Source organism: Capricornis sumatraensis, chromosome 21 (assembly GCF_032405125.1).
Source record: "Capricornis sumatraensis isolate serow.1 chromosome 21, serow.2, whole genome shotgun sequence".
Lineage (NCBI taxonomy): Eukaryota > Metazoa > Chordata > Mammalia > Artiodactyla > Bovidae > Capricornis > Capricornis sumatraensis.
In genome coordinates, this window is record NC_091089.1 from 61,182,223 (window position 1) to 61,195,502 (window position 13,280).

Consider the following 13,280-nt stretch of genomic DNA (forward strand, 5'->3'; position numbering starts at 1 on the left):
GTCAAATGTCTCAAAAAGATCCAGAAACATTGTTTATGTGATTTGGATGTCATGTTCATGAAAGTTCTAATACATACTTACACACTCACTCTCCCTTTGAGTCTCGGTCTGGGGTTTCTTCCAAAGAAGTGTGTCTAGAAGATAGAAATTGGCCATCTCCTTGGCCAGTCACAGCTGCAGGATCACACCCGGGGTTTCTAGGAGGAGAAGGATGTTCTAGCTCCGTTCAACTCTGCAGCTCCTTGTGGGAAAAATGGGGAAGGCCGGACATGCGGCTAGGAGGGCCCCATCTCTTGTGGTCCCACGGGCATGAAGAAGGAGGAAGGGGCCAGCGTTAGAGGAGCAGCCAGAGCCCCTCACTACGAGGTCTCTGCTGGAGAACATGGCATTAGAATAGACCTGGGATTTGTGAACGGACTCCTTGGAGTATCAACCATCCCTACAGACTTCTCTGCTTTATTTTCATAGTGGTAACTCTCTTTATATTCTCCTTGTATCCCGTACCATTATAGGAGTAAGGGTACTTATTTAGTATTTATTAAGAACTGGAAGATAGCTCAGTAATATGATATCAATTCAATTTGACAGGTAATAACCATGTTGGCTTTAATAGCAGTTTTCTGATTTGAGCCAAGGTTATCTTTTATGTTGGAATAAATATAACTGCATTACCCACGCTAGCAAAACATGGTAGTTACTATAGTTAAAGATATTTTTTTCCTCCAGGTATGAGGTTGACTTTACCTCCCTCCTTTTAAAAAATGGACTTAGAGGAAATTCCCTGACAGTCCAGTGGTTAAGGCTTCCCAGATGGTTCAGTGGTTAAGAATCTGCCTATCAACCCAGGAGATGCAAGGGCCTCAGGTTCAACCCCTGGGTTGGGAAGATCCCCTGGATAAGAAAATGCCAACCCACTCCAGTATTCTTGCCTGGGAAATCTCATGGACAGAGGAGGCTGGCAGGCTACAGTCAGGGGATCACAAAGCATTAGACACGACTGACATGCACACCAGTGGTTAAGACTCTGCTTCCACTTCCGGGGCTCAGGTTCGATTCCTGGTCAGGGAACTAAGATCCTTCATGCCTTGCAACACCCTCCCCCACCCCCACCCCCCGCCCCCACCAAAAAAAAATACCCTTAGAGAAATAACACTGGAAGGAGAAAGGAATTGGACTTAAAAATCAGATTTACCTAGATCTGAAATCCAGCTCTGAAACCAACACCTTCATGATCCCGAACAGTTTTCTGGGATTCAGTTTATCCATAAATAATTAGAAACAGTCTCCAAGTCATAGGATCACTGAAAAGAGTAAATGAGATCTACAGCATGCCTGCTGCACCGGAGATAAGAAAGCAAACATTACTTTAATTATCTTTGAAAATTTGAGTGCAGCTATGATGGGTCATCCGCCCGGTCACATTTAACTTACTTTCCATAAAAGACACTTTGGGAAATGGATGGATGGCTAACAGGAGAGACATCCTTTCATAGCGCAGACTAAACTAAGCAGTAGGATCCAAACTGCTGTCACTACCGTTGGGCTTTAAGTAAACCTTAGGAGGTGAGTAAGGCCCTGGGTAAGTAAGCCCATTAACAGTTGCTAGAAATTAGAATGTACATACTTCCCCTTAGAAAATACTTGTGTTTCTGAATACTGCGCCTGTCTGATGTTTATATATTTTAAAGCAAATCATGGTGTAAATGTATACCAGGAACTGGCTAGTTAAAGCCCAGCTGTGGTCGGTACTAGAGTGATGTGAAGAGCCTCTCAGCTCTGTGCATCGGTGCGACCGCTTTGATTTCTGCTGAGCTTTTCTAAACTGGGTCAGGCTGGGAGCCTTTGCAACAGAGTAAAGGGCCCCTGCCTAAGAAGACGGCAGTCTTCTGGGTGGGCAGTTTTGTTTAAAGAAAATGAGGCGGTAAAAATATGGTGCCTAAAATCTTAGCATTCTAGTTAGAGGATGAGAAGGGGATGACAGAGGATGAGATGGCTGGATGGCTTCACTGACTCGATGGACATGAGTCTGAGTGAACTCTGGGAGTTGGTAGTGGACAGGGAGGCCTGGCGTGCTACAATTCATGGGGTCGTCAAGAGTCGGGCACGACTGAGTGACTGAACTGAACTCAACTAGTTAGAGGTTGTTAGATTCTAATAGAACATGGGATACATCTGTTAACCAAGATGGAGGTCTCTCCGTGATATAATACCAAGGAAGACACATTCCTGCACGCTTTTAATGGACAATGATAATTTTCCAATAATTTGGCACAAAGGGTAACAACAAATACTTACTGAGCACTTGGTACCTGCAGATATTTTTAAAAGCACTTTACAAGCATCATCCAGTGGTTAGGACTCCAGGCTTCCGTTGCAGGGGGCACAGGTTTGACCCCTGGTGGGAAACTAAGACCCTGCATGGGGCACAGCATGGCCAGAAAAAAAGAAATAAAAAAGTCTGCAAGTAATATCTCATCTAATCCTTATTGTGATGCTCCATCACTGATTCTGTTATCATCTGTTTTTTACGAGTGAGAAACTGAGATACTTTTTTTGTTAATATTTATCTATTTATCTGGCTGTGCTGGATCTTGGTTGTGGCATGTGGGGTCTTTAGCTGCAGCATGTGGGATCCAGTTCCCCAACTAGGGATCGAACCCAGGCCCCCAGCACTGGGGGCATGGCGTCTTAGCCACTGAATCCCCAGGGAAGTCCCTGAGAGAGAGATTTTCATTCGCTGGCCTAAAGGACCGAGTTATGAGCAATGAGCTGGGTTTGAATTGGGGCACTTTTAGCCCGAGGCTCCGTGCTCTTTACACTACTCCAAACTGCCCTTTGGAAAAGCAAGGATCTGGCCAGTTTTCTCCTAAGAGGCAGACTACATCTGGGATGTTTGCTCAGGGATGTCATTAAAGCCACAGAAGGCCCAGAGTCCTCCGTGATAATCGGTGACCCTGAGACTACTGTGGCTTGTGTTCTGGCACGATCCTTCCTCCACAGCGCTGTGCCAGCCAGCTGACCCCGGGCGTCCTCGCTGGAGAGTGCTGGCTGACCTCTCTCCTTGTGGCAATCTCAGGGCTTTATCCACTGGACCTACCCATCCCTGGGGAGCCAACAGTCCACTGATTCCCGTGGGGATGGGAATGCTGACCTGAGACGACTGAGATCCGGTTTCAAAACCCTCAGAGCTCTGGCTCGTTTGCAAACGGTCATTCCCATTCTAGCCCTGGACATGAGACAGATCTTTATCAAACCTAGAACTCTCAGGGCACTCGGCTATAAGGAAAACATGCAGGGGGCTGGGCGAAGCTTATTTTTGTAGTCACCACAGAGAAATACCTAGCCAAGATGTCTTGCAGACCTCTGAGTCCCGCATAGTCCCATGGGAACACCTTCCACCTGGAAACTGACTCTTTGAGATTCAGAAAGAATAGTGGAAGGTAAACAGTGGCAACCAAGGTTTGCTCATGAAAGTTGGAAGAGTTTTGGGTCTTTCAGCCTCTCTCCCTCTCCCACCCCTTACCCTCCCCCCCGCACCCCCCCCCGCCACCCCCCCCAGACACACACAGTCCTCAGAGGTTGTTGGCTTGTAGATATCTCAGATTAGCAGAGGCTTGCATTCTTCCACCCTAATCTTTACCAACAACGTGGAATCCTGAAGAATGTCAGATAAAACGAGCTGCTTTGGTTTCAGTTCATGGAACCCGCATACATCCCTCTGGGTCTGGGGTATAGCAGGGCAATTGTTTGTCTTCCTTTTGCCTGATGGGTGGTGTTCGGGCCTGAGTGGACGTTTAGGGTCGTTTCTTTGGTGTGATCGCTGATGACCACCCTGATAATTCATCAGGAAGGGAGTTGAGAGCTTTCAGAGCGTCTTTCAGCTCCAGCATTTACCTGCAGGATAATTATAATGAGCCTGAAAGTTATGTGTCTGCAGCCGGCCGTGTATCTGGCTCTCGAGTCCTCTCGTCCTGATACGAGACTCATGGGCCTGACCCCGCACACCGGTAACCCACCGGTAAAGCCCCTCGAGGCACGTTCGAAGCCGATTGCCTCCCTGGCTGCGTTCTTCTTCCTCGGCCGGTTGTCCCTGGTCTCCTGGGGGTCCTTTTCTCTCTGTCTCTGCTTTCTGCCTTCTACTTCAGTCTTCTCTTTCATCAATCATGTTACTGAAATTCCTCTCTTGGTCAGACTCCATCCTCTCACCCACCAACCTTCTCTTTCTGTCCCCCGCTTGATTCTCTCTGTTATTCTCCTTCTGCTCCTCTGCTCATCCGTGGGGTTTTTTTTTTTTTTAAGTTTTTTTTTTATGTGGACCATTCTAAAGTCTTTTTATTGAGTTCATTACAATATTGCTTCTATTCTACATTTTGGGTTTTTGGCCATGAGGTGTGTGGAATCTTAGTTCCCAACCAGAGATCAAACCCACACGCCCTACATTGGAAGGCAAATGTACCATCCGATGAACCACTGCTGCTGCTGCTGCTAAGTCGCTTCAGTCGTGTCCGACTCTAGGTGACCCCATAGATGGCAGCCCACCAGGCTCCCCCGTCCCTGGGATTCTCTAGGCAAGAACACTGGAGTGGGTTGCCATTTCCTTCTTCAATGCATGAAAGTAAAAAGTGAAAGTGAAGTCGCTCAGTCGTATCCGACTCTTAGCGACCCCATGGACTGGAGCCCACCAGGCTCCTCTATCCATGGGATTTTCCAGGCAAGAGTACTGGAGTGGGTTGCCATTGCCTTCTCCGATGAACCACTGAACCACCAGGGAAATCTCTCTGCTTCAAGTGCGTCCTCCCCCAAGTATACACGTTTAAAATATCTTCCCTCCGCAGTCCTATTTCTTCCACAAAGTCATTGTTTCTCAACTGGGGTGGGGGTGGGGGTCAGTTTTGTCAGCGAGCAAAAATCTGACGTTTTAGGGGACACTTTAGGCGTCTCAGCTCGGGGCCCGGGTGCTCTGGCATCTGGTGGGCAGACACCAGGATGCTGATCCAGCTCCTACAATGCACAGGGCAGCCCCTCCTCCCGCCACACAGCAAAGAATTGTCTGGCTCAAGATGTCAGCGCTGTCAAGGCTGGGAAACCCTGCTCTACACAGACCTGCACCCACCTCCCACTCTCATGCGCTTTATCTCCTGTCTCTAAGCCCAGGTGCTGCCCCCTCTCCTGCCCCCAGCCCGCCCCGAGTCCAGCTCCCACCCGCTCATCGCTTCTTCCCTGCGGCTGAGCCGTCCCCGTGGCTGCGTCTCCTTCACGCCTTAGATGTGGTCGGGCCTCGCCACTTAGATGCCCTGTCTCCACCTTGTGTTCCTATCTTAGTGTGGCAGTTGCCTTATCTCTGAGCTGTCCTGCGGTGACGAGAGGAACTGTAAAAACATTTTTCTTAGAAATCTGTTTATCTTCCCAGTTTTCCCAAACCCTGCAGCCCTGAAGGTTCTGGTTTTGAGTCTCTGGAACGTATCAGACGGCCTCTCTGACTCTCCCCCTCCTGCCTGCCTCCCTCAGCTCACCTGCTGTGGCTGCAGATGCTGTTCTGGGCCTTTCCTTCCCAAAGTGACTTGGGTTTATGTGGTGCTTACATTGGCGTGGCGTGGCCTGACTGTACCTGCTCTTCTGCTGTAAGGAGAAGAGTCGGTGCAATACCTTCTTGCATGAAAAAAAAAAATTATTTTTTTTTCTTTTCTGTATTTGCGTTTGACAGGGGCTTCCCTGGTGGCTCAGACAGTAAAGAATCTGCCTGCAATGCAGGAGACCCAGGTTCAATCCCTGGGTCAGGAAGATCCCCTAGAGAAGGAAATGGCAACCCACTCCAGTGGTCTTACCTGGCAAATCCCATGGACAGAGGAGCCTGGTGGGCTGCAGTCCAGGGGGGTCACAAAGGACACGACTTAGTGACTAACCCACCAAGGCAATACATACAATTACAACACCGGGTGTGTTAGCTACCAAAACAAGACAACCACTGTTCCCAGGGAGCTCCAGCTCCGCCCAGGAGGGGAGCGAGACGGCCGACCACAGCTCAGGTGGGTGCTGCACTCGGAGCCGAGGGGCAACCAGGGCAGAGAGAGGGAGCAGCTCGTAGGAGTTTCCCGTGGGTGTGATGAGAATTGATCCCAGCTTAGTGGCTTAAAACCACAGAAAGGTATTATCCTGTAGCCCTAGACATCAGAAGCCCCACACCAGTCTCACTGCACTGAAATCACAGTGTCGGCAGAGCTTCATTTCTTCTGCAGGTCCTGGGAGCATGATTGCTAGTGTTTCACTTTCTTCAAAGACTCCAGCATAGAGTGTGTTGATTAAACGCTTGCTGGAACCAACACTGGATAAAGGAATGGAGGGCCTGGTGGGACTTCCCTGGTGGTCCACTGGTGAAGAATCTGCCTTCCAGTGGAGGGGGCGGAGGTTCAACCCCTGGTCAGGGAACTAAGATCCCACATGCCAGGGGGCAAAGAAGCTGGTGCCCCACAACTTGAGAAGGCTACACGACCCAGCAAAGACCCAAGACAGCCAGAAGAGACAGGACTGATAAGCCTCTCGGATAGAACGCAGCAAAGCCGGGACTGCGGAACCAGAGGCCGCTGATTTCCAGCTTGTTGCCAGCGATCCTGAAACCTAAGATCCCTCCTTCATGGACGAGCAATCCATGAAGCAGCTGGGGTCCAGCCTCGTGGACCCCAATGTATTAATAGTTCAGTGGAATCACCACAGAAAGGCAGGGAAGCCACCTAGCGCCCCCTCCCTACTCCCAGCACCAGAGCCCAAGGCTCTGGAGAAGACCACCATTAACCAGAAACTCAGACGTTTGACCCCAACGCACAAAACGCCTGTGACTCTTTCAGGAGCTCCCATAGCGTGGGGTGACAACACCATGCCTCTGTATTTATGTATTTCTCATTTATTGCAAAAACACCATCCACATTCAATCCTGTCTCAAAGGGAAGGGTCAGGAGGCAAGTGGTTTCAACTGCCTTCGCTTGATAGCCCCTTTCTGCAAAACTGGTTTCTTTCTCATCAGGCCAAACTGTTCTCCACACAATGAATGAACTGGAGCAGACTGAGCTGTGTCCTCGACTAGGAAGCTTTTTACCCTTCAGAAGGTATTAGGCCTCGTCTCTGGAAATCAGGACATTTTTGAAAAGTTGGGAAGGGGCCACAGCTCAACAATAGGTGGCCTCCACAACATGAGGCAGTCTGCAGCCTGTGGTAATGATTTTTGAGGCTGGCTTTATTTTTCTTCTGCCCTGAATTCCCTGAAATCTAAGGTCAAGGTTAAGAAAACAGAGCAGCAGTTTGGGGGACTGAAGGAAAGCAGTTAGACTGAGCATAAGCCTTCAAAATGCTCTCCTTCCTGGGCGAGCAGGGCTTTGGTATAGAAAACTTGGGTGTCAAGGAAGTTTGTTTGTTTTTTTTCCCTTGAGATTAAACTGAGACCAAAGCAATTCAAACCCCTTTCCCTGAGAAGGGTCACCTTATATTTTCCCACGAGATGGGCCTTTTCCCCTTGGCTGGAGCTGGGGGTGGGGTGGGGATGTCCCTGAAAGGGCCATAATCCTGTTTGTGTGATATCACTGTCTGTTGCCAGGCTGGGGTGCCTGTGCCAGACTAGGGATTATATGCACAGTCTTCACGACTCTGTGAAATTCATGTGCTCCTGGTGAGAACACGGGCCTCCGGGCGTCCCTCTAGAGGTGAAGCTTGCGCCCCGTCCTGTTTCAGTAACAGTCCTGACCACCTTTACTGGCTATTCCTTCTATCCCAAGCACTGTTCTAAGTGATTTTCTGAGGTGATGTCATCCAGTCCCCCAGCAAGCCTGCCAGGTAAACATGATTATCCCCATTTTACAGATGAGGAAAACTGAGGCGTGGACAGGCCAATCGTGCAACCAAGGTCCCTGGATAGTACGTCTTGGGGTGTGGAATCTGACACAGGCTGTCTGGTCTGGGGGACCACACACTTAGCCATGAGGGGCTGGCTCAGCTCTTATCTACAAAGGCTGTTTTGCACAGGGAGTCACTACCCAGGCCATCCTCCCTACAGAAAGCTCATTTGGGTCCGTCACTATTGGTTCACTGACTGGGCTGGTCTCCCCTCGTGGCCTGAGTCACCCGGCCAGAGAGCTTGGGCTTTGCCTGCAGGCAAGGCCTGTGGTTCCCTTAAAAAAGAGGAAGTGACTCTAAAGTTCACTCCATGCTGCCCAGCGATAAGTTCTTGCCATGTCTGATTAGTTGGCCAAGTGGGTGATTTATGGAAGCACGTTTCCAAGAGTGGTCCCCGAGTGAGCCAAAAGTTCTGCGGAGCTCTGGGGCCACAGATCGTGCGTAATTCCCGGCAGCCACCTGCAAATTCATGAGTCAACGGGGACCTTAGCGAGCAAATGGTTAGCACAATCAGAGAAACCTCAGGCACCCCGGGGAGGCAGGGATAGGAGCAAACTGACATGCAAACAAAGGACATTTTACTACATTATTTGCAGGAAAAGAACTCAGGTCCACTTAGGATTTGGCTAGAGCCTCGAGCCCAAGTTTTGGAACTGAAGACAAGGAAACTTGTAAATCTCTGAATATTTCACTTCGGCCTCATACATAATACGTTCCTAACAAATGCTTGTTGAATAAGAAAAGATTTATCATTGCATTCTTCACAAAGAATGAACTTCTCCTATTTCTTAAAGAATTCTGCCGTTCTGAAGGAAGGGATTTGAGTATCTTCATTTCACATGTCCCTATGGTGCCATTTGCAAAGTTTTATCATCAGCACCATAGTAGTGAGGAAGGTCAGGGCTCTGGGTTCAAAACCTGAGAGCTGGGGTCCAGCGTCCAGATCAGCCTGCCCACCCCGACCGCATTCGCTGCCCCCTCCGCTGGGCTGGAGGCTACCGGGTAGATCAGAAGCCTTGCGGGGCCCACCGTTATTTGACTTTCCGGTTCTTTTCTATCAGGCGGCGCTAGTGGTGAAGAACCCGCCTGCCCATGAGGGAGACGCAAGAGACAGAGGTTCAATCCCTCTGGAGGAGGGCATGGTAACCCACTCCAGTATTCTTGCCTGGAGAATCCCATGGACAGAGGAGCCTGGCGGGGTGCTATCCATGGGGTCACAAAGAGTCAGACACGACTGAGCGACCAACACCTCTTTTCCGTCAACCCAGCTTCTGAGGATTTCCAGCCGTTGCTGGCTTTCCTGAGCAGAAGCACAAACAGCAGAGGAAAGCCTGAATGTGGTGGAGCCCTAAGACAAAGGCCTCAGCAGAGCCCCAGAGAGAGAGCTAGGCTGGAGACGGAAAGCTGGCCCCCACCCCAGCAGGGCTGAGCGCGGTGGGCCGAGGGCTGGAGCCCAGGCCTCTGTTGGTGGGTGATGTGGGCTTCTAGACCCGTTAGATGATGGTTCTGGGCCTCCCCGGGTGGTGTCCAGGGGCTGAGACTCCTCGCTCCGAAGGCAGGGGGCCTGGGCTCCCTTCCTGGTCAGGGAACTGGACCCCACACGCTGCTAGTTTGAGTTCGCATGTCACAGCTGAAAGGTCCTGCATGCTGCCGCAAAGCCCTGGCACAGCGCAATGGATAAGCTGATTGAAGAAACTGAGAAATCAGATCCCAGTTCCCCCTGAAGTTCTCCTCTGCCTAGGCACTGCCCCACACTGTCACCACCTGGAGGCGGGGAAGGAAACAGAAGGAACGTTCCATCAGAACCCTTCCCGATGGACCCCGGGGGCTGGGAAGCAGAGGAGGAGAGGAGGGCAGGAGTTCTCGTTTAAAGAGATGTTGTGACTGTGGGAGGTGGCCTGGCCCCTGCCGGGAGGTCACTGTAACCACAGGGAGGTCACTGTCCCCGCAGGGAGGTCACTGTCCCCGCAGGGAGGTCACTGTCCCCGCAGGGAGGTCACTGTCCCCGCAGGGAGGTCACTGTCCCCGCAGGGAGGTCACTGTCCCCGCAGGGAGGTCTGCCAGAGGCGATGGTGAGCCGCTGGAGGGCTGGGGCAGGACGGGACCCTGCGGCCTTGCGTGAAGTCCTCCCTGTGCAGGCATGAGGGGGGCGGGGGCCTCACGTCTCAGGATGAAAGCAACAAACGTTTTACGAGTCTCAAAAAGGAACAACGACTTCCCCATCCTCCAGGGCCAACAAACCAGGGAAACTGAGTGGAAACGGCTTTCTCATTTCCCACCATGAAACATTAGCAAAAAGCCTTGTAAAAAAAAAAAAAAAAAATTTAAGGGCGAGGGGAGTTAGGAAGCCATGCTTCCCCATCCCTTCCGTTCCCCATCGGGGAACGCCATCCAAATGGTTTTCTGACACCTCATATAATTCAGTCGCGGGAAGCAGCTGTTTGGTTGTATTTTGTTTGGGTTTGTTTTGCTCTGGGGGGAAGTGTCCTTTAGGAGCAAGTCAGGGGAGTGGAGGTGGTCCTCGCAGCTAACACGGCTGCGGGGTGAGGTCACTGTGCTCTAAACTCAGAAGGCATGTTTTGGACACACTCGCAGCTGGCCAAGGTTGTTCCTACTTACTCATCTTCCTCTAGGCTTCCAAAATGTTTTCCTGGAATATGCTCCTGGGGGTGGGGGTGGGGGTAGTGTTATTTATAATCTCACATAATCCTCCTTCTCATACAAAAGCATCCAGTGGTGCTTTCCATGGGAAGAATAACAGCTCATGTGAGCTGGAAGGAATGCAAGGGAGGCACTTGGAACTCTTGACACCTCCAACCTGCGTCCAGTTGAGAAGAGTCTTGGCCTCCTGGGGCTGAGAAACCACCGCCCCTGACTCAGACTTGTCTGGGCCTTGAGCGGGGACATCACGGGCAGTCTGCCCAAGACGATGACAAGGATGAGGTTCTGACCAGATGTGCTCCCGTTTGTTCCACCTTGGATCCCTGACTTTACTGCTCCTGGGACTGAAGTGGACATTGAAAGCATTAGTTGCTCAGTCATGTCTGACTCTTTATGACACTATGGACTGTAGCCCACCGGGCTCCCCTGTCCGTGGGATTCTCCAGGCAAGAATACTGGACTGGGTTGCCATGCACTCCTCCAGGGAATCTTCTCAACTCAGGGATCAAACCTGGGTCTCCCACACTGCAGGCAGATTCTTAACCCTCTGAGCTACCCCTTGAATCAATGATATATTCTGGAATAGGCATCAACTGGAAACACAGCCACAGGATGTCTTCAAAAGAGGCAGAGGAGACAACTTAAGGATGTTATTTAAAAGAATCGGAATAAACCAAACTTAGGAAGAGGACAGGTTTTGGAAGCACCCCCTGGGTTCCTAGCCACACTGTACCTTATGAAGTGGGATCAGAGTCAAGTTACTTAACCTTTCTAGTCCTCAGCTTCCTTATCTTTAAAATAGAGACGATGGCAATGTTCATTACAAAGTGTAGTGTGAGGTTAAAAGTGAAAGTGTTAGTTGCTCAGTTGTATCCGACTCTGCGACCCCATGGACAGGGGCTCTCCAGGCTCCTCTGTCCTCGGGTTTCTTCAGGCAAGAATACTGGAGTGGGTGGCCATTCCCTTCTCCAGGAGATCTTCCCAACCCAGGGATCAAACCCGGGTCTCCTGCACTGCAGGCAGATTCTTCAATGTCTGAGCCACCAGGGAAGCCAGTACATGAAGGTCCTATGCAAGACGGACTACTGGGCCCAACAAACATACTGTGTACATGACCCTGTAAGTATGCACTTAATGACTGCAGAAATCATAAATAAACATTCTCATTTCATCTGACTCTCAGGATCAGAAGAAAGCACTCAGTTATCTGTCTCAGATTTCCCTCCTGTAAAACGACGTGCCTACGCCAAGGACAGGAGCAATGAGTAACATTTAGATAGTGCTTTAAATTCTACCGAGGGGCATATTACTGATGCAAAATGTCATTCTGCCATCCCTCATCAGTCCTAATGTAAAGAGAAACGATCTCAGCCTGTTTAAGTGTCTTGGTTGATGTTGCTCTGGGAGCGTTCCATCAATCATCCCACCAGTGGGTTTGTTTCACACGTTACAAGTTCCTCATACCGCTGTGGATACTCTATAAGCGCAGTTGGTTGAAGAAAGCATGTTGGTTACAGACAACGTCTGTGTGTAATTGATTTATTACACGACAACCAATAAATCAGTGAGCTCTGGGGTTTACATAAGTGCTTTCTGAAAGATCCTAGTGGCCAATGCTGACTTACCAAGAGTGACGAGGAGAGCAAATATGAAGGAGACCACGTGGCGCTGCTCTCCTTGGTGAGTCAAGTCATTGCCGGTTGGCCTCCAGCTGGAACACGCTGGGCAGACTTTTCTAATCAAGGCACCTTCTGGGAACTGGCTTCTGCTTTGTCTCCTCTGCAGCTGAGATGCACTCGGTTAGCCAAGCTGCGGACCATGTGTGGAATTAGAAAAATGTGTCCTTTCCAGCCATGTTGTCCTATATCACACACTACTGTTACTGGGTCATATCACTCGTGTTGAAATCCAGAGAAATCTGGGAAATTCCCAGAAAACAGTAGTTAACTCAGGAGGTGTCCTTGCTAAAGTTATGAGCGCTATACGTAGGCATGCTGTGCCTTGAGAATGCTCACATGGTACTCTTTAAAGTCTGGAATCTAAACAGAATATATGTTGGGATGTGATCAAAGGGGCAGTTCCCATTATTCTATTCACTAATGCCACCCCACAAGTGCAGAAAGATGTTTTCATTATGTATTCACTGTTTCCAGCTAAGCAATGGGAACAAATACTCACGTGGGGTATTTCAATTACTCAGGGTTTAACTTTCCATTCTCTGGTGGTATGGGTTGAATTGTATCCTCAAAAAAATTTGCTGAGGGGACTTCCCTGGCGGTCCAGGGGTTAAGACTCCGATATTCCACTGCAGGGGGCTCAAGTTCCATCTGTGGTCACAGAACTAAGATCCCACATGCCATGCGGTACATTAAAAAATATATATTGAAATTCTAACCCCAACACCTCAGATGTGACATTCCTTGAAAACAGGGTCATTGCAGATGTAATTAACTAAGATGTAGTCATACCAGAGTAACGGAGAAGGAAACGGCAGTCCACTTCAGCACTCTTGCCTGGAAAATCCCATGGACAGAGGAGCCTGGTAGGCTGCAGTCCATGGGGTCGCAGAGAGTCGGACACGACTGAGTGACCTCCCTTCACTTCCCTTCCCTTCATACCAGAGTAACATGGGCCCTTAATCCAGTATGACTGCTATCCTTGTAAGGAGGAGAAAAGTGAAATGAAATTGTTAGTGTCTCAGCGGTCTGACTCTTTGTGACCCCCACCCCCACCCCCAG